The following is a 23,622-nucleotide window of genomic DNA, read 5'->3' on the forward strand; positions in this document are numbered from 1 at the left end:
CAACTTATTATAGTTCGTATAAAATAGAAGAATGTGTCTTAATTGCTTTTTATAAAAAAAATACGGATTTCACCCATCGGGAACATAATAATTGTTAATCGTTATGTTTTTTTATTAGTTTGAATACATTTCGAAAAGTATTCAGAACATTATAATATGGTATAGAAGATAGAACAGTCATCAGTAAGAGTTTGAATACACACTCAGTAGTCAGTATAGTATTTAATGGCGCAGTGGTTGTACAACTGGTGGGTGGACGATTGATATCAATTATGTCCCTTGATCTGACTGAAAAACATATATTCCTAAAATACCTACGTAAATAACAAAAATACCATTAGTAATGAAATAAAACATAAAAATAAAACCCTTTGGATATTTTTTAATCTATCACAGCGTATTTTATGCATAACATACTTTATTAAAAATAGAAAAAAAACATCGTGTTCAACGCGCGAATGGCGACGAAAGGTATTTGACACGATGGCCGGAGACGAATGGCGGTTTTGGGTCAGTGAGTGGACGATGTGCTGATGCGGGTGGTAGTTAGGTTGGGCGCATAGCTGGAGGTTTATGGACGTGTAATTCACTCGGGTCCAAATGCGCCCGTTGGCAAGACTACTGATTTATTCATCGGAATCGTGGACTCGGGTAAAACCGGCAGTAAAACCAACACTCGGTGGTGGCGTAGAGTTCACTGGTACAATCGGATATCTTACTCATATTATACGTATATAAGTGTAAGTAAAATAATAGCACTAGCAAATTTTTTTTTAAATATAACAAACAGTCCGTCCGAGTTGGACTCGTCGTATCTTCTCTGATTTTTGTGTATCATGAATGATAAATTCGGCGTTACTTGTGTGGTAAAAAAAAAACACAAACAGTAGAACGCCCATCCGGTGACGGCGGCGGATGAAACAATAATATTTTGTTAAAGTATTTGCGCGTACATAAAAAAACATGGTAATGATACAGGGACCGATTTAAAATACAAAAATATTTATAGGACTATACCTATATCTAGGTACGTATTTTGGCTGTATTATCAGTGCATATCGGAAATGATTTTTAATGTTACAAAATATGCAGCCGGCCTGCGTATATTTTCCGCTAAATTGCCCGTATTATTCACTACACTTCTCGATAAATTGTAAATTACAATTTGTAATATTATATTTAAAATACATTCAAATTATATAATATGTAATATGCATACATCGGTAGAGCGCTAAGTATTCTTTTTAATCATTATTATTTTAAAGGAGAGTTAATTTTAAACATTCTAAATCACGAAATGTATGTACGCCCGGCAACAAATTTTATTACGTTAATGAAGAATACGATAATGTTTAAATTTGATTAATACGTGTATTCAATTATTACATCGAGTTCCATTTGTAATGTGATCACTGGTTTATAGAATAAACCATTTATTTGAATCAAAAAAGAAAAACCCGAACCAAATCTAATGTTGCTAATGTTAAATTGAATTTTTATTAAAATCAATAATTATGCTGGATAATTGAAATACTTTTATGCAATTTTTTTTTATCAATTTTCAAACTGATTTAAGCTGTAAAATCAATTTTATTTTTGAACTAATCAGTGATCAGTGTTATACGTAGTATCATTAAGTTTTTGATGAAAGTCACATCGTTCAGTTTATTTTTTGTGTTCAACATTTTTTTCTTAAATGTCGGTAAAACGGAAAGATTTATCAAAAAAAAAAAAAAGAAAAATATTTACTTAAACGTTTTGAAATTAGAAAAATGTATGCAAAAAGAAGCCGCATAAACTCTAAAAATGTTTTCATCTACTTTAAACAACATTTAAAAAAATCACAAGCAAATTGTTAAAAATAAAGAATAAAATGTTTATAAAACATCACGTATATGGGGTTTAATTTAAGACAAATAAAAATATCAAATTAGAAGACACTTAAATTTAAAATTGATAGTTTCTTTTCTTTATTTTAATGTATTTTTATGTTTAGTATACAATGTATTCTATACACACACACACACATATATATATATATATATATATATATATATAATTTTTTAAAGATAAAAATAATTTATGGAATCATCCAGTCAATATAATCAAAACGACTATGTGTACACATAACACCTACTGTGGTTATAAAATACGTTTTACAACGAACCATCCGTTCGATCGAGTTTTGAAGAGTCGTTTATGAAGTTATTATTTATTTTTTGAATATGACACGTGTCTTATTATTTATAATCGAGTTTCTTATTTCATAAAAAACTTTCCGATTATCAAATCAATGTAGTTTTTTTCAATAGTTTTTGATAAAGTTGATCATAATATACTTATATTTTAATTCTATGCCATTGACATCTGAATCCTTTTCTGTCATGGATTTCGTCAGACATAATAGGAAGCACATGTTTAAGAATAAAAATGTTTAAATCAATAAATTATTTTTGTTGTATTTTAAGGTTTTCATTCGGCTCTTATTTTATTTCTATTGTTAACAAAGCATTTAAATTTCTGAAAAACAAACAATTGTTATTTTACAATAATATATAATTTTCTAGTATAATTACATTTTAATTAAAAGTATATTTTTAAAATTTTAGTTGATTGGTGTGAAATTAATAAATTACTTACTATAAAATACTAAACAATTAACAATATTCTTTTGCACCATGTATACAATATCTTTGATCTAGTATTTGTATTGATTTTTTCTTTTAATAAAAAATTCTTACAAAATTAATTTTTATACATATAGAATCTAAATTATTATATTATTATACTATCACTCAACTTTCTAGTTTCCATTCACTTTCTTCTTTTTAATTATTATTTTATTTTTTTGGAAGTAGTAATTACGAATAACTCTATTTATTTATACACTTTATAACTAAATGTATGCCTATTAATAAATTAAAAAATATTCAAACTAAATTACGGTAATTTATTTTATATAATAATGCTATTTATATAATAAAAAGTAATACATAAGTTATATTATTTATATAATTTAGACTTCATATGAAATTTTCAAATTTACAGCCACAATAGTTAAATTTACGTTTTACTTGAATTTAAGTTATTATCTGTAGAATTATATTCGATCAATAGGCTCATGAACAACTTTATTTTATATACTATAATTAGGTAATTTATAATTCTCACATTAACCTTCTTAATGAGTTCCATTTTAATTCCGCAACCATATTTTGTTACACTAATGAGAATTTAATAATGAATAATACAACCATTCAAAAATATCTATAAATATATAGGCAGATAATGTAATTGCATAGTGGTTACAATAGTATAAATACAAATTTAAATTTTAGTATTAATTTAACGCAATCAGAAATTTATTAACATAGATAAATGAAATGTTCAACTTTTAAATTAATAATATATATCCATCATCTATGCATAATAACTAATAAGAATATCAAACATAATATATAGGATTCAAATAATATTAGTTACCTATAATACCACGTTTTTCGTATTGTTTATATTTAAAATACAATGAAAGTATATATTATATTATTTATAATTAACAAACGTAAATTGTACAACCTATGATCATTAATTCAACGGTTAAAAAAAATGAACAAAAATAAATAGACAAATGTATGACTGTATAAGTAATTAAATTATACAGAACATTACAAAATAGCTAGTAATATTTCGTACTACGTATATAAAATATCGGGGGAAATTATGATTCCAAAAAAGTTTTTCTTAAACTTAAGTTTCACTTCTTATAAATTTGTAGGTACATTTGAAACGACTGTGTTCAAAAATTGACACAAAACGGTTGAAAAGTAAAACTTGTTAAGGCGAAAAATATTATTTTCAATTCTAAATGTGGTTTTTTGATCATAAATAATACCATAATTTATAAAATATACCAGAAAGCTTCTTTATACGTATATTATGTATAATACGTAGTATTACATTATGGTATACATCGTGAACGTAATTTATAGGACCAAAGTAAAAATAACTTTAGCCTTGTCACATTTTTCCTCCTTCTACGTTTATCAATTTAAATAATATAACTTCACACACGTCCTCAAAAAATAATTCATATGCTGAAAAAACCACTAGAATACGATATGAACAATGTTATTATTTCACATAGATTTTAGTTTCTGAGCGGAACGATGAAAGTATAATTGTAAAATGAAGCTTGTTTTCTTAAAAATGTTATTTTATATTCTCATTACTGGAGACTGAAAGTTGTAGAAGTCACATTATATTATACTTTTGATTTATAGTAGACCGAGCAGAAATTGTTTCCATACAACATGTCCTAAAAATCAAACATTTTAAATGCGTATTATGCATACATCGTCGACTTCATTCAATTCAGAAAAAAAGTGCATACTACATAGGTACTACATATTTCTCGTGTACAAATTAGTTATTTGTGAAAATGTTTATTTTTTTCTAAAATATATTTTATTTGATGATATGAGTATTTTAGTATAATTTTTGAATACTTAAAGAACGAAAATATATTTTTATTTATTCTACTATTAGATATTGAAATAATTTTTAAGTTTGATAATTAATATCAGCATCCTGTTTTCCATTTTTAACGTATTTATTATAAATTTTCAAAAATGTATTTAAAAAAAATGTTAATACAGAAAAACACCAATAATTCAAAAATATTGAAAAATAATTATTACCAAATTTATAATTGCTATTTCTAGGCTTATAAAAAAAAAATAGCTTATTTACTAAACATTTTTGCACATTTCACCTTTTTTTTAAGGTTATATTTAATTTTGGCATTATTACATCAGACTCCTAGTCAAATAATTTGAAATAATACAAACGTTTCAATCTTTGAATTTACTGGAGATTTCTTGTAGCAAGTACGATCTAGTTATATGAAGGGAGTAACGAAAATAGAAGTCAAACTTTCCAAATAAATTTTAAATTAATGAGAAAAAACAAAAAAAAAATATGGAAAAATGAGAATATAAAAAAATATTTGCAATTCCAGTTCATGTATATAATTATAATCTAAAAATAAATAACCGTAGATACTTGGCATTTTTAATAAATATTTAAATTCAATTTTTCTAAACATTATATAATTTAAAAATATATTGGCTTTTTTTTACTATTTATAGATGATTGAAATTATAGTTATTTTTTTTATATAAATTAAATGTATAAATGAAAAATTTGAAGTTAAAATGTTGACAAAATCGTCAAAAGTGTTAATTATTTTTTAAACGCTGAATATTTACGGCACTGTTGAAAAGTCACATAAATCATCAAGCATTTATATTTTTTTTAATGGTTTCAACGTAGAATATAAAAAAATGAAGTTTTTTATTTAACACCTATTTTGTCGGAAATAATAATATTCATTGGTACTTTTTTATGGCTCCGTCAAACACCAAAATGACCACTTGATACAAAAATTCTCTTTTTAAAAAAAAAAAAATTGTGTGTTTTTCAACGACAACACCAGACGACACATAGTAAATTAATGATTTTGGAGAGATGCTCACTAATTCACTCTCCTCCATAGTTGAGGTTGTTACCATAATATATATATATATATATATAATATAAAAGGATATAATTTAAAGTTAAACACTTATTTTCTTAAAATGTATGAACGATTTTGAAAATATTTCTTTACATAGTTTAATTTAATTTCAAGACAACATAATATAATACATAAATATATATTGAATCAGAAATCAATAATATGAATGTCTCTGAAATATTTATTAATAGTAGATGGTAATTAGTATGGTCATTTAATTCCATACGACATTGGTATTATCTAACTAATGGGAAATATTATGTATATGATAGCTTACAGATAGTATTATGGATTATAAATTAATCTATAGATGAATCTATAAACTTTTAATTAATATAGACCACGAGTGTATAATTATTATTTACATAATATTCGATGTATAAGTATTTAGATTGGTGTTAAAATAAAAATACAACTAACGAATATTTAGTATTATTTTATTCTTATGTTGAATATTTTAATTATTACGCATGATGGGGAGAAATGCGGATAAAATAAAACCTAAATAAACTGACACTATTATAAAATATAAATGCGTTTAATGCATTTCATTGGATTGTGGCCTAACGACTCTACACTGTCAAATAGTGGCAATTTATGCTAGAAACGGAGAAAAAAATACAAGAGAGACATACAACATTTTCCCCTCCTTGAATAATTTTCGTACTGACGTCAGTACTTATTTAAAGTTTTTTCATCTAACTCACACCACAAGCATATTTATTTGAATAGTACCATTACGTCGAATATGTTCGTATTTCGAGACTTAAAACAAATAAAAGAAAAATAAAGTTTTTATTGACTCTATTCCTGCAATGAGGATCTGTCATTAAGCTACCTTGAAAATGGACCCATTTGAAAACAAATGTCCAATAATATTCAAATGGAAGCAAAATTGTATGCCAACTGATATTAAACAGAATGTAGAAGCGGCCTAATAGTGATTAGGTAGCAAAAAATAACAGAATCGATTATTTCGTTCCGGTGGTTAATATAATATTAAATAGAACTCACAGATAAATAACAACAATTATTTTTAAATAGTTTATAAATAGTGTTTAAATGATCTTGTTTTTGAAAAGATTTGCATCATAAATATTCCAATAACGCGTTGACTAAAAACGAATTGTATACGCAGTAAGCACGTATATATTTACATTTATTTCATATAGAATAGAAAATGAATCAAATCGAAAACGTTGTGCGACAATCTTCAAATAACTCTAGACACACAAAAAGGAAATTATTAAATTTATATTATGTGCTGATTATATCGTATAGTCAAGATATTTTGTTTCTTTTACACATCTAAATAAATTATTCAAAGTAAGAAGATAAGTATAAAATCAATATAATATCTGATCGTATGATGTATGCTTACAACGGTCGTGTACGGCATATTATTATAACGAACTCAATATGTTATCTATTTAATGACGACGTGTATTTTCGATAAAAAAAATTTCTTACGCAATACTTCGAGTTTAATAAAATAAAACTTAATTTCAAATAAATAATTAATTACATTTAAGTATTTAAAGTTTATACGAGTGGCAAGTTATAATTTCATAAGATAAACAAATATTATTAGTAATTATCTACAATCACTTGGAAGTTTTTTTTTTAGATTTATCACAGCTTTTTAATAAAAAAATTTAAACAAAACATGCTTGCTTGTGAAGTACTGAAGTGAGCGAAACAAGTTAATGTGGCTCGCCGCACTTTCAGTATATCCAGTACTGTCAATGAGTACTATGAGTACTCATAAAGAACAATGGCGTATTACTCAAGTTGTGAACAATTTTAAATTTTAAGTGATATAATAGTTGAAGTAGATTTATTAAAATAAGTGAAATTTTTATTTTTATTTATCAGAATTTCATATAACATGAAGTCCTATTATCATATTATCAACTTGAAATAGATTTAGTTTTAAAATTGCAATATTTTTAAAATTTTAAAATTAGACATCAATTAAGTGTACATAGAGATATTGTTCTTATAAATTATTTAAATACATCTTAAATAAGTAAAAAGAGTGTGTACAGTGGTGTTCAAAGTAATTTGAATTCTAGACATGGGCGTCCCCAGGGGGGGCAAGACAGGACACTTTTCCCCCTAGAATAAACATAATAAAATACTATAAATGTACTACAAATAAAATGTAAGTGTAAAATATATAAAAAAATCTTCATTTATTTTTAAAATTAATTTTGCCCCCCTCCCCCTAGAAAAATGTCTGGGGACGCTCATGATTCTAGAGCTACATTCGATAAACTATATTATACTCTTTTTAAGATTTATTAAAAATATTTAAATACTTAAGATAATATTATATTTTTTAACTCTAAAATGTATTTAGTAAACCAATAATTATGTAACTATGAATGTTACTTAACAAACAAATGTAGGAATTTAACATTATTTTACAATAACACACTTATACTAAGAAAACATATAACATTTCATGCTTGAAACAAAGTAATTAATTTAATAAAACGGTGGACTCTTTAAACATGTTATATTTATTTGGTAGAGATTTTAGCAAATAATTTTACATACAGAATAAAAGGATATATTTCTAATGTTAATAAAAAGCCCCAGGTAATCTGTTTAACCTTTTGAAACGTTTTCAGTGCACTCGAGTGGTTTAAGTTTCATTTTTAGCCTAAAGCAAATAGACTATCATATGTATGACTGTACGTCCTAATATAAACTGAGTGTGCTCTAATGAAATTAAAGTAATACTTTTAATTAATTTACACGTTTGTATGACATTTTTATAAATCATCAAAAAACATTTTTATTTGCGGAATTCTATTCAAATGCTAAATACTTACTTTAACTTCCAATATTATTTTATTTAGCATACACACATATACTTATTATACTGCACAAATAATAGTAAATGTATTGTGTAGTTGGATAATAAATAATAACCTAACCCTTCTCGTAATATTTTATTCGCCATTCAAAAAGATTTATAATATGTACAAATGTATTCAAGCAAACCTGATGAACATATAAGAACCATAGAGAACAAACCAGTGTTTCGACTATAATTACTATAATATTTTATACATATCAAAATACATGACGAATAATTATTCTACGATTACACAATAATCGGTCTTAATTTTATAATTTATAGGATATTTTCATCATAATATAATACGAGTACGATAAGAGATAATTATCAATGTATTTTGTAACGATGTACGGTGTTATATATATTAAATTATTTTTAAGATGCATATGAAACGAAAAAAATCCCAGGATAAACTTGGTTTCATATTTTTAATATATGTTTAGTTATTCAATATCAAAAAAAACAATTTTTTTTTTTAAATACGTAAATCGGTTGACGTTATTTTGTACACATGTCTCAAGAAAAATACCAATAAAGTTTATTTTAACTGAAATAACTGACATATTATGTATATATTTTTAGAAACGACCAAATTAAATCGGTTAAACAATCTGCTCTCTATTCTCGACATTGTTTAAAATGTGTTGTTTTACATTTTTTTTATTGAATTTCAAATGTTGTGCTGTTTTGTTAAATTATTACCATATTACCAAAGGATTTCATTAGACAGTTATTTTATACACAAATGCGTCAAAAATAATTAACATAACTATATGCACCTTTATAATAATAAGAAAACATAATATATATATTATAAAGCAACATATTTATCAATCAACCACAGACGTGTAGAAAGTATAGACATTTTAAAACTGACTACAAACTTTTTGATAGTATATTAAGAAAGTAATTCAACTTTAAATGTCTATTTAAATTCAGTCGTATATAATCTAACACTTTAGTTTAAATGAATCTAAAAGGAATCTTAACAATGAAAGTCTTTAAAAAGTTTTGATTTTATTTTTGTTAAAATACAATGTAATCAAATAATATTTGACAATATGATAGCAATACAATAGTGGATTTTCATTTGAATATAGATACCTAAATAAAATAAAAACGATAGTATTTAAATTGTGAAATTCAATTTTTTTTTTTTGCAAAAACAGCAATGTTATTTAAAAAATTTCCACGACAGTCCGTGTTTGTAAAACAAGTTAAAAATAATATAATTTGGTAAATAATAAAATACAATTGTTATTTTTATATATTTTATATTATATTTAATAACTATATAATCATAATCGTTGATAATTTATAGTTATATTGTATAATACTCAGTTTTGTAAAGTATTAGATTAAAGTATTCAAAGAAAAATGTTTAAATGTTTAGAATCTATTTTTTGTACTTTTTTTTTATTATTTATTACAAATCTTTTTCTAAACTCAAAAATAGTATTAAATTTTTAACAAAACAAATTGTAATACATTTATTTGTATTATTGTTACAAGCGCATTAGTTTCTAACCATTCCAAAATTATTCTAAGAATATTGAAATACGTATTTTTAATTTTCTTTCTAGATAAGTATTCAAATACGTATACCAAATACATTTCCATCTTTAATGCAATTATTCAAATGTAAAATAAAGATATTGCTTACGAGACAGGTAATAGTACAATCAATAACTTAAAGAATTAATAATGTAGAGTTTTTGTAAATTACATTTAATCGATGATAATAAACAAGAGTCAAATATCCCATGTAATGATGTAATATTTTCAATAATTCTTTGAATACGGAAGTGCTTAGAAATAGATACAGCATAATATGTCAAGGGTTCCTTAGGCTATTTCTGTAGTATTATTTTTATACGGCGTTATAATAGGGAAAAAGGCGTTTACAATGTTATATTCACTAAACTCACAATTAATTAGTCGTCGGTGGAGGAGATGAAGGTAACAGTTTTAATATGGTGTTAAGTGACCTAGTGGTCATTGTCGGTCCTTCAAATGCACATGCCAAGAAAAGTTATTCTAGCCAGACTCTGGTGTTTGTCTGTAATAAATCATTCCAGTTGTTGTGAAGTTGATTGTGTGCAAAAGAAATTGCGACGAAAGCACTTGGTGGAAATTATTATTGTTCAACATTGTCCTTTTTACTTATTATGCAGGATTTTTTTAACACTTTGCTTCAACACACTATGGAAATGTATCTAAATATTATATTACTTTACTGCATTATTAGAATTCGGTAAAAGAGAAAAGAAACTAATACATTTTAAAAACTGAAATAATACACAAGTATTTACAAATATATTATAAGTTTATCTAAGGGAAATAATTTCACTTCACTTTTATTAGCATATTAAGACAGTGTATGACTTAAAAATAAATTATATATTTTCAATATGTAATAGTTAATAAAATATAATGAACTCAATACTTGAATCATAATATTATAATATAATATGGCGGTGTCAAAAATATATTTCATCATAATTTTAACGTTCAGTAAATTGTCGAGCTCTAAGAACTTTAATACACACTGTACTCGAAATAAAGTGAAGATTTATGATTTCATGATAAGTGTTATTAAGGTCATGTCAAAAATTAAATTTTTAATGAAAAATGGTAAAATTAATAGAAAAAAATGTATATTTTTTAATTTTTTTTAATAAACATACAATATAATTTAAAGTTTTTTTTATGATTTTTTCCTCTTACGACATAAACTACGATAAGTTTTATGAGGCAATATTTATGTATTTTGTATAAATTATAAATTAATTAGATTATTATAGGTATATTATATCATGGGTATGGGTATTTTCCACAAAATTAGATTAAACTTTGGTAAAAATATATAAGGATTATAAATTTATAACCAATAAAACCGTTATAGATCTTTTGTGGTGTTTAAAACTATATTTAACATTTAAGTAATACTTCACATCATAATATTTAAATTATTCTATAATTGTATTTTTTATATTCTAACAAAATGGGTTTTTCTATAATAAAAAATTGTTTTATTACTATTCGACATATTGGAACATTTTTGATAAATTAAAATATTAAAATAATCACGAAAATTTATATTCAGATTGAAATTCGACAAAGATCTCAAATTAAAACTGTAATTAAAAACATTCTGTATTTTTAATTATTAAACAGTGGTTATTACGATGAGAAAAAAAATAGTTTTAACAGTGTCAACTCCAGTTCTCACCACTATCACTTTTGATCTTATCACAACACCCTAAGGTTATAACTGCCACTTACACGCATGTTATAACATTTATAATAATTATAACAATGATTAAGTATTTTGTATAAAATTATAATATTGCATAGCATTTTCAAAAATAAACGGAAATATTATTAATAATTATTGACTTTATTAATTGTTATATAATTTTTTTACATCGTAATAATTACACATTACTTAAGAATTTTGTATTGATTCCTATAGATAATAATCCGATAATCAAAAATGAATGTTGAACTAGGTATAGTGTACTTATATAATGCTATCTTATGGATACCGACTAAAATTTAATATATTTACCAACTACAATTTTAGCAATGTTTTGTAAAAACTAAATTAGCTGATCGTTAAAATTGTAGATACACTATATCTATGGTAAATTATTGATGTAATTATTTGATAATTAATGTTATTGATTTATCAATTTATAATTAAAATGAACAAATATTGATGTTATAGTTGGTAAAATTATGATAATTAGTAATATATAATATTGTTAAGTACAAGATATATTTTGAAATAATTTTTCGTTTAAACCGTAAAAAAAACGTTTTTCTTCTAAACTCAAGATACAAAAGCGTAATTGGCGCTACAAGTTTAATCCAAAACAGATTAAATAATTCTTTTTATTTAATTTGGTCGATTTTTCAATAAATGCATTATTTTGTTAAGTGTATTGACATGGGATTACAATCATTTATACAAATCTTAATTGATTTTTTTCAATTTAATTTAATGTAAAGCTTTCTAAAGTCTTTTCATGGAATATATTTTTAATGAGATCTATTTATTATAATTTCGAGTTTTCAACATATTTTCATTCTAACATTATGCAGATCACACTTTCCCATATAAGAAGAGGAGGTTATAACCATATACAGTAATCCCATTTATTGTACTTTGTATTGTACGAATAACCCTTTTGTTTTGCATACACAGCTAACTAAAACAATTTTGTACATTTAACAATAACGATGTTAAGCACATTTTTTATATACATTTTTGTTTGGTTTTCCAAATAATCTTTAAAATAAATTAATAATATCATAATTAAATTATTCTTTAGATATATTTGTAATACAATGTTATACACAATATAATATATTATATGATCATTATATTCTGTTATAGGCATGTATAATAGGCGTCATATCAATTATACTTATTATTAAAATGTTTCCAATCATCATTACCTTTTCGTCAACATATGGTTGAACATGTAAAATGTATTTGATAATATTCAAATATTTTCAATTAGATGTTAAATGATAAAAACATTATTTGGAATGTACACATCTCTATCAATAATTCCCAAAAATATATTATTATGGATTTGTTATTCAATTATTTAAAAAATTATTTTTTATTAACTAATAAAATATTTTTTTTCTTTGAATAGCTAATACAAATTTATATAAATATATGATTTGTTTGATGTTTGACAATTATTATTAAGCAAAGATACAATACAAGTATAATATATAATACTGTACGACCAAAATGCTATTTATTTTTGTTATGCTTTCAAGATTCCAATCTTAAGACAATCTCCTCAGTATGTATCTGCAAGCGCCATTGTCAGAAAACACGATATAACACCCATCGGAGATATTGTGGGTACTATGGAAAGGCGTAAAGATGGTAATAAACTAATAACAAACAACTGTTAGGAAAATGGCAGGAATAGATAATGGGGTTTTTTCCCGGGTCTAACTTCAGGTCTTCTACGGGAAATGCATCTACAATCGATCCCGGCACGGCGTATAAACACTATACGTGCTTATTTTTTATAAAACATCGGGTTACATCACTGTTTTTGGAGAATTCAAAAGAATTGAGACACCCTGAATACCAGGGATGTTAAACTAGTAGTTTTTATAAAGGAAAAAAAAACAAAGAATTTACAATAACTGTTCTAACGTGTCATTGTGTCAGTGATATACAATAATATTGATGTTAATACAACAGGCAGGCAGAAATAGACTTTTTTTTAGTTTTTTTTCGATACAATAGTCATATTGATACAATTTTCATTGTCAAAAAATATAAAAATGTAATACAGCGGATCCTCAAACGCTGTTCTTGTACGTTTTAAAAATATCAAAAATACATGTTCATGATTTTTTTTTTTATAATTGTTTTAAAAAAAAAAATTCAAAATTACAACAAATTGAATATTATTTCATAATTAAAAATAACACAAGTTTTATCATTTAACACGAAATAAAATTCTTGTTTTTTATTAGTGTTTATAGTTAAAATTTTGTCGTAATGTTTAAAATATTCATCTTAAAGAATGAAACAATATGAATATCATTATTACCTAAACAACACAATAATATTTTCAAAATATTTACACTATAGTTTTATACTATGTATACACAAAATCAATCTACATTCTACACTGTATAAATTACATGAAAAGTTTTTGACAAAAGTTATTTTATCATTTATAACAAAATTAATATTATAACAATAAACTACAGATTTAAGAAAATACTAGTTATATTTAAATGCAATATAACATAAGCTATTTTCAGATATACATGCTGATTCGTCCGTTTTTTTTGTTATTTTTTTTTTATATACAGAGATTTAACATTCAATTCATATTTAATATAATATCGTCCACTATAGTGATTATAAAATACTCAATGCCGAAGTACACTTGAAACCAAAAGAGCGACCTTTTTTTAGTGCAAATATTTACTGTATAGGTATATCTACTATTATGAATAGTATAAATATGTAGGCACAGAAATTATGGTAGCAAAACGATTAAAACTGTCGACAAACTACGAAGAAAAAGGGTGGGTTGTACGCAGGAAAATGTTCACGTGCCTTTTAATTATTTTATCTTGTAATGTGCTCATATTTCAAATGTTATACGTTCATATACTCACTATAATGATAATACGTTACTTCGAGGTAATATAAAATAAACCTATTCATATTTACATTATATTATATTAAAATATATATTTAAAGATAAATATGCAGCGAAATCCAAAAACAAATATTACGCTATAAATAATTACGTTATACAATTTTTTCATTTATTAATACTTATAAGATACAGAATATTCAGGTTTTATAATTGTATAATACATTTTTTTCAGTTCCACATTATGAGTGAATTGAGGTACTCAATTACAGTTGGATGCTTTTGCTTGAACAGGATTCAATTCTATAGATAACGTATAGTTACAAAATTAATATATTAAACACTATTATACGTATTAAAGTTTATTTTTCGTTTAATTAAGATTCATAATTTTTGGATTACAATTCAGGAAATATAACTGTAAGTAAAATAGATTAGTTAATTAACTTGAAATTAAGTATTTATACCATATATTCATATTAAGATGTATTGGTACTTATACATAGCATAAAAATCGAATTATATATTTAAGTTTATTGAAGACAATGCATGGGGAATAATAACTTATATGCACCGTAACAAAAAAAATAATCAAAATAAAGTCTTTTATTATATCATCTTATGACCTAAAAGTTTTACCATATTTGAGATTTTGTGGTATACAACCTGGATGTTTAATCGTAGTATCAACCGTATAATTATTAAATGTTTGTTTTGCCATCTATTCGGTGGTACCCTTTTTATACAAAAAAAAAAAAAATAATAATAATAAATAAATAAATACTATTAAATTTTATCATTTAAATTACAAAATCTGTTTGTTTTAAAATCAAAGTATGTGCGCGTTTTTAATTTATTTCAAAATACGTTTTGTGAGATAATAATATTTAAAATAATAATAATATATTTATCTATAAGTGAATAAAAAAAAATAGGCTAAACTCATCATTCGTCAATGTAATTTCTGGTAAATTTATATTACCTCATAATACAAAAATATTGTTAGGATACTGTAGAACAAAAGATTCCATCATTGCAAAAATATAAGTGTTATAGAAATCAGTATCACATTTTGTTGAGTGATAAATACTACAAAATATGATGTTACACATTTTAAAGAACATTTATGAAAATGCGTTTAACAATATTTTGGATAAATTAATATGAATTTCCAAAAAGATACTCGTAATATCATTGTAATTACAAGCCCACCACTTTATGGATGTGAGCTAGAGAAAAAAATGTACAGGATTTTAAAATAATAATTTATTGTGATAAGGAGTAGTATCAAAAATAAATTAATGACCTCATCTATGTTTGCATCACAATTCCAGGAGTCGTGATCACTTGAGATATATTTATATTATCATTTGCAATACATTTATATTTATGAGCGCTAGTAGTTATTTAACGAATAAGTAAAACACTAAATTAAATAACTATATAAAGTACTCGAGCATAGGTACAGTGGATATGGTAGAACTGCCCAGAGATCGAACGAAGCTCACAACACATTTAGATCTATTAAGATATCCAGTGAATTTAATTGTACTTACCAACGTATTTCGATTCTGAGTTAATATCGGTACAATACACAGTATTAGTTGCAAGTCCCGGAAGACAGGGCAAGAGTTTAGCAACATTAATGTGGTTCAACTTGTCTTGAATCTTAAGTGTGAGAGATAAATTTTAGCTCATCAACAACAATAGATAGACTATGTGCAGCATTGACAGAATAGCCTAATGGAAGAGCATTATTAAAACCAGATTTGTCATTATTAATAACAACCATTAGTTCATTACTTGAGATTCGCCCCTATAAGTACAATTATAGTAATAATTTCAATAAGTACACTTTTGTAAAATTTCATAAGCTCATTAGCCAGAATATCCATTACAAAGACGATTATTATAATAACAACAAATACAAATTATAATAATCTTTTTAATCACTTGACAGGCGATGTATAAACGCATGCTGTGAATTCAACGATAGCAGTAAGCTGTATGATTTCACTATATATTAGTACCTTATTTATAAAGTGTTACCGGTATTATAATACAACAGCCAATGAATTTGTAATTGCGATGTAGCAGCAGAAAGCAGATATTGATAACAATTATAACTTATGTAAAAACAGCAAAAGTTTGACGGACCACAAAACTGAATGTAAGCTGAAATAACTAAAGTATCAAAAATTGGAGGTTGAGTTCGAATATTTAACACAATACTAAAATAAAATAAGAATACGTATTTGACATTGATGAACATAAACAGTTGGTGTAATTTATTCAATGTTAAACAATATTGTTTTTAAAGTTATATAAAACATGCCACACAGTTTTGTACAAATATACATAATAAAGTATAAACAGCATAATATCTATTAAACGGTAACTTCTAAAATATAAATATACAGATAAATTATAATAAATTAAATAATGTATTATTGGCTCATGCGTCTTAAATAATAAAAAATAATGTGTAGAATACTGATAATTCGAAGTTTTTGTAAATTATTTCACTTTCATTGCTTTTTAGAAACTTCAAACCTATTTTATGTACAGCGATACCCCCCGGAGACATAATACGAGATATGGATTCGAAATGCTGGTTTATCGATATCGAAAGCTAATTGGATAGAGATGCACGATGGCTACCCAAGAGGTTTTCGCAATAATTCAACGAAACAGACAGGTATCGGACAAATTACCCCCACCCCTAAAAGAAACCATTTCATTTGTCAGCTATAATTCAATTTTAACCCTCCTTTTTAAATTCATTTTTTGTCAATGATATTCTTTAAGTTATATTATATTGATATCGAAACCACTATAATAGAGCAATGTTTCAATAAAGTAATTTCATCGGTATAGCAATTTTATACATATATAACTTTACTGAGCATTGACATGATAAATTGTACATGGTTAGTCGGAAAAATGATGTATTATTGTATTAATATCAAATAATCCACACATATCATATTAATATTCAATTATCATTTTTTAAAAGATAATGAATTCAGGAACATATTTCAGTAGGCAGTAATTTATTTTAGGGTCATTATATTTTAATGGTAATGACCAATCTCAATTAAATAGATGTTATTCTAACTTAATCAAACTAATCTAATTCTTAATTTTTATTTTGAACTATTTTGTGGCAGCAGTTAAAAATATAATTTTTGTTTAGTTAACTAAATTGTCATTAGTACATTTATAAAAATATGTATATTTTAATTCAAACACAAAATACAATGCAAACCAAGTATTTTCTAATTAAAAATAAATGTGTACTAAGATAGCATAATATAGTTTATTTTTTAAAGTAGGTTATTATAATAATATTAAGCTAGTAGAGTTAAAAATGGTAATATAAACCTGAGTGAATAAACAATAACTGTTTACATTTATGATTAAATTAAATTTTACAAAATACGAGTATTACTTATAAGCTTTTATAATATACCAAACACTAAATGTTTTATCTAAATAAAATTAAAAAAATAAAATAATGTAGGTACAAAGTTTTTCATTGATGAGACTAAATACTAACTTACAATAATCAGTTAATTTTTTCATATTTATTAAAGAATAATAAACGAATACCTATTATATTAAATGCTTTCGACATTATAATAAAAGCTTTACCGGTTCTTCTTATAGTTTATATTATTATCAGAACAAAGTTTCCAAAAAAGGGTAAGCTGGTTCATCACTCTACTGAAATAGAGAACAAACCACCAAGAGCTTTTTGCTGAACAATCGATACTTGAAGAATAGGTTACTGTTACAAAAGTTATAATGTAAGATCAAAAATAAATAGCGATTGACCCAGAACAAGCTGGATATTTTCAATTAATATTTTGGTGTTTAGACCATTATTTCTTAATATTAAGGTCTGTGGAAAATGGAAATATCTTCAAACATTTAAGCAATACATTTAAATATTATATAAACGAACTTGAATTATTTTGTTTTGCATGGTTCAAGGATGATTTAAATACTCTGAATTTAAAGTTTACTTGACCTTATTAGATGTATTAGACAAATTATCAAGATGACGATTTCGTTGAGTTAAATAAAATAAATTTGTTCAATATTTTATCCAAGACGACGCGCGAAGTTTATATTATTAGAAAAGTATTTTATAACCACTTAGCTTTAATTATGCATTTTATAACTAATTGATAAATTAAAGATTTTCGTATTGATGTTTAGAATACGGGGCAGTGATATAAAAATCTGTCCGAAAATTGAAAGCATTTAATATAATATGTTTATATACGAATATGTCATAAATAGATTTTATCCCCGAATTTCTTAATTATTCCTTTCAACTTACTTTTGCGAAACTATGCCAATGTACAAAAGCGCTGAATTTAATTATTGAGCTCGTACAATGTTAAACTCGACAGAAGCGTTACCACATTCTATTATGATTTGTTTGATATTTTTAATTACTTAGTAGAATTTCATACACTATGTATTATGTTGTACTTGTATTTTTTAAGTTATCAAAAATAAATGTGGCGTTTTTGTGCATAATATACACATTATTTCATATCTTCCTACCTATTTGTTTGTTATGAAATATAACAATATTATGTTTACATTAGTAGTGATAAATGTATACATTATAACTTGTATTTACCTATTATAATTTTATTTTTTACCATTATACCCATTACCCATATACAATTAGGTATATAATTGTATTTAGTTTATCTATAAAATAACGTAAAAGAGAAATAAAAACAACATTTTAACTGTCCACGTTTTTCTAAAATACCATAGTCGTTTTGTTCCTAATAAAATGAAACGAATTTAAAGCTTACACTATTGCCATGAAGATGAATGGTTAGTGAACATGGTTTCCTAAAAGGTGTGCAGTTAATAATAAACAGGGTTTAATATAGTAGATTTATTGTGCACATACGTGGATTATTTTTGAGCATTATTGTATGAATCCATCAATACATACGTCGTTTGAAATTAATTGGTTTTAGGAGAATTTTTTCTTTTATGTAGAATATTAAACTTTAAATGTGATTTAAGAGTTATACAAATTATTTAATAAAGTACAAATTACGTAAATATTAGAATAGTTTAATTGAAAACTTATTAACGCCAAACTTTAGATTTTTTTTTAATATTAAAATAAAGAAATAAAATAATTTGTCTAAGAATTAAATCCAGATTGTTTTTATGACTATCTATCTATATAATATAGAAGTCAAATAAATTATAATAAGGTCAGTACTTACAAAATAACACGTCTTCTAAATATATCGATATATAAAAAATAATAATAATAATATCTGAATATTAAACGCTTGACTGGTAGGTATCATTTCAAAATAAAAATTATTTAGAACATGTTAACATTATAGCTGTCTTATAATGTTGTGAAAATAACAAAATTAGTTTATTTTAGAATGTATAAATAATCTAATGAATTACATGCTATAGAGAGACTCGAATAAACAGTAATAATAATTAAAAGATGAATTTTAACATAAAAAAATATTGAATTAGATTAAAATATATGATATATATACATATAAATTAAGATATAAATATTCATATATGACTTTTTAAAAACCAAAATTAAATTACTCATTTCTGTCACAATATACACAAAAAACTTCACTTTAAATTGTCATCAAGTAAATTAAATAAAATACCTAGTTAATTCAATACAATCTACTGAAGAATAAACGTTCATTGAACTTAATATTCATTATTTTTAAACGAAAAAATACAAGTTGCCACTTGTTTCATTCCATTGGAAGCATAATATATACCAATCTATATTTGTTGTGCTTTCAACAAAATGGAACTAAACAATCCTGAAAATTCACAAGTCATTAAGCTTTTGATGCTCAAGTAAAATAAAACACACATGAAGGCACGCACAAACATTTTTCTATTTAAAAATAATATATATATATATATATATACCACAGTACTTATTATAATGTTTAAGTTATATAAAATAAGGTAGAATTTTCGTGTTAAATCATTTTGTAATATATTTTTTTTATTTTTAGTCAGAAATAATTATAAACAATAAAATAAATATTTTTAGAAAAATAATATATTTTAATTTGAAAACTTATAAGCTTTCTATAAATGATTAATAGTTTTGAATAAGATATTATATTTTACAAGGTAAATGTATTTACACCAACTAATTATTAATTTGAACTCATTAGGTTTAATTCAATGTAATATTTTAAAAATTATTTTTTTTTAAATTCTTTAATTATAAATCATTTCTAATTTAAAACTTTAGGTGATTTAATTTCAAACACAGTGCATGGAAGTTTTTCAAATATATAGTTTAAATAAATATTATATGCGTAACATAATATTATGTGATATTAAAATTAAACATTTAAGTACAGACATTGATGGTACAAATTAATAATTTATAAATTTAGCTATATGTATATAATTTCAAGTCTAAACAATTATTTATCTTTAGATTTTAATATTCATAAAATATGTTCGATTAAATTTCTTTGGATCTCTCAATCGTTTTTAGTGCTTTACCAATCATCGTGTCAAATATACTGTGAGGGTTTTTTAATCAATTAAGTAGAATAATTATTTAGACTCGTGTGATTTGTTTATAAATATGATTTGGTAATCATCTAGCTATAAATAGTTGACTGCAGTGTTTAATAGAGATGTACCTGTGCATAATATAATCTTTTTTTTTTGTGTGTGACAATCTTAAATCTTCATTTGATTTTAAATTATATGATGTTATTAAACATTAATTCGCCTATACAAAATATAATACACCTAAACTGATTTTGTTGAAACATTATACAAGCTTATTATTAAATAATATATGATTTTAAGTTATTAATTATATTATTAATGGACAAAATATTAGTTAAAATTATGGTTAATAATTTAAGCATTATTTCACCGTACGAGTAATGTTGTTTTATGTACTTAAAAATTAACGGTACAGTTTAATTTAAATTCTTAGTAGAATTATACAACTATAAATTATAGTAATAAATTGATTATTCAATAAACTGTATTTTTTTTAAAACCAATCTTCGATTATGAAAAAAAAAAAAAACTAATGGGAAATTATATAAATACTGAAGTTAAATATTAATTTAATTGTTAAATATCTTAAGTCCTCTAGAAAGCCAATTAACTATCAGAAACGGATATATTTAAATTATTATGATAATATGACCTGATCATTATTTCCTCTAACAATTGTACTATAATAGGGTACAGTATTTATTTAGCAAAATAAAACATCTATTTTTAACTTTTATTCGTGTCTCTTTGAATTTTTTTAAAGAACCAATTTAAATATATTTTTATCTGAATATGTTGTGCACAGGATATATCATAACGTTATACAAATATTTATTAGATATGATACAAACAAAGTTAGTTTATAAAGATCATTGTTGAATATTAGTGATAAAATATTTCTGAAAAATTAATACATAATTTTGTAAAAATTGATTGATATAGGACATAACACATCTATAAAAATATGTTATAAACTATACAATTATTATCACTATAATGAAAGACAATGGTTGTGATAAACATGGTAGAGTTTTCGTCTGATATGTTGTCAATCACTAAATTACGAAACTACTACAAATACATAGCTATTATGTTTTGGCCATAATGATAAGTGGTATATGTATATATTGTATATAATATATGAAATATAATTTACGTGATTTTTTTCACGGTGCCTAAGGACTTAATCGTAATTTTTTTTGAAACATTTTATGACAAGATCGATTTTATATTTAGTTTATACGAATCTGATATGGACTTTCAATCGTTTTTTCTTTTTATTATTATTATTTCCTCGACTGCCTAAGGCTTGTCGAAGTAAAATGTCACTGGGTCAATCGAACTGCTTAAAAAAATATATCAGTGACAATTCTCAGTAGTCGACATCAATACCCTTTATCATTTGCTATCATAAGCATTTTAGCCGAAAAAAAAATATGAAATAACATTGACATACATATCAAAAATATAATATTGTTGCTACCAAATAGTAATTAACTCAGTGGCTTATAATTAAATAGGTAGAATACCAAATAAATATGAGTAATATGGTATAAAAACACTTGAGATAAGATTGTTTAACATTTATATTGTTATATTACAATACTTAATTTTATTTTAATTCCCATGTTCAGTTGTTCTATAAATATCAAATATTTGTTCTCATTTATTTTCCCTAATAATCATTAATTAGATACAACCTGTCACTTATTCATAAATAAAATTGACCATTACTAATAATTATGTGATAGTATAACATCAACTTATATATATATATATATATACCTACATGAATAATAATACAAATAATTCAAAAGTAATGTTCAAACTGATAACTGCACTTAATTATTGGTAGTTAAAACTTGCTATGGGAGAAACTATTTCATGTATTTAATAAATCGAAATAATATTATGTAATAATGTTTTTTTACAGCGAAAATAATCATTATTTCCATTAGTTTTTGAAATAAATTTTACCGACCTGACAATGATATGTTTTAAAGATTTTTCTATTTAAACTTGAATAAATTCTATTTTATATCCAATTTTAGTAAATATAACATTGTCGAAGGCAACAAAAACGACGGTATGCTTTCCGAATAACTAGCGTTGGTAATTAAGGAGCGGCGTTCGCTTCAAGGCGTCCTCTCGCTTTTTCCGATTTAATTACATTTTGGTTCACAGCTTTAAAACAGATCCAAATTTCAAATGCTTAATGAACTTCCCTTTTGTTTTATAGAATCCTTAAGATTTACCGTCCTTTTTGCTCTTATTTTTTTTTCTATATCATTGTTCATTGTACATAATGTACAATGTGCAGTGTGAGTACGAACTGTAAATAAAGACCAAAATGCTTTTCATTTTTATCAGGAGCATGAGAGTTAATCACAAAAAATATTTACGACGTATTCGACTAAATGATTGCAGTTGAACTGAATTGAATAATT

The 23,622-nt window shown here is 24.2% G+C and overlaps 1 protein-coding gene across 1 annotated transcript in view; it reads right to left on the reverse strand.

Annotated features, from left to right (window-relative positions):
• Positions 1-23,622, reverse strand: part of LOC132919693 (uncharacterized) — a 200,910-nt gene that overhangs the window by 42,970 nt on the left and 134,318 nt on the right. The gene's annotated exons all lie outside the window — the stretch shown is intronic.

This window comes from Rhopalosiphum padi, chromosome 2 (assembly GCF_020882245.1).
Source record: "Rhopalosiphum padi isolate XX-2018 chromosome 2, ASM2088224v1, whole genome shotgun sequence".
In the NCBI taxonomy this organism is placed as follows: Eukaryota; Metazoa; Arthropoda; class Insecta; order Hemiptera; family Aphididae; genus Rhopalosiphum; species Rhopalosiphum padi.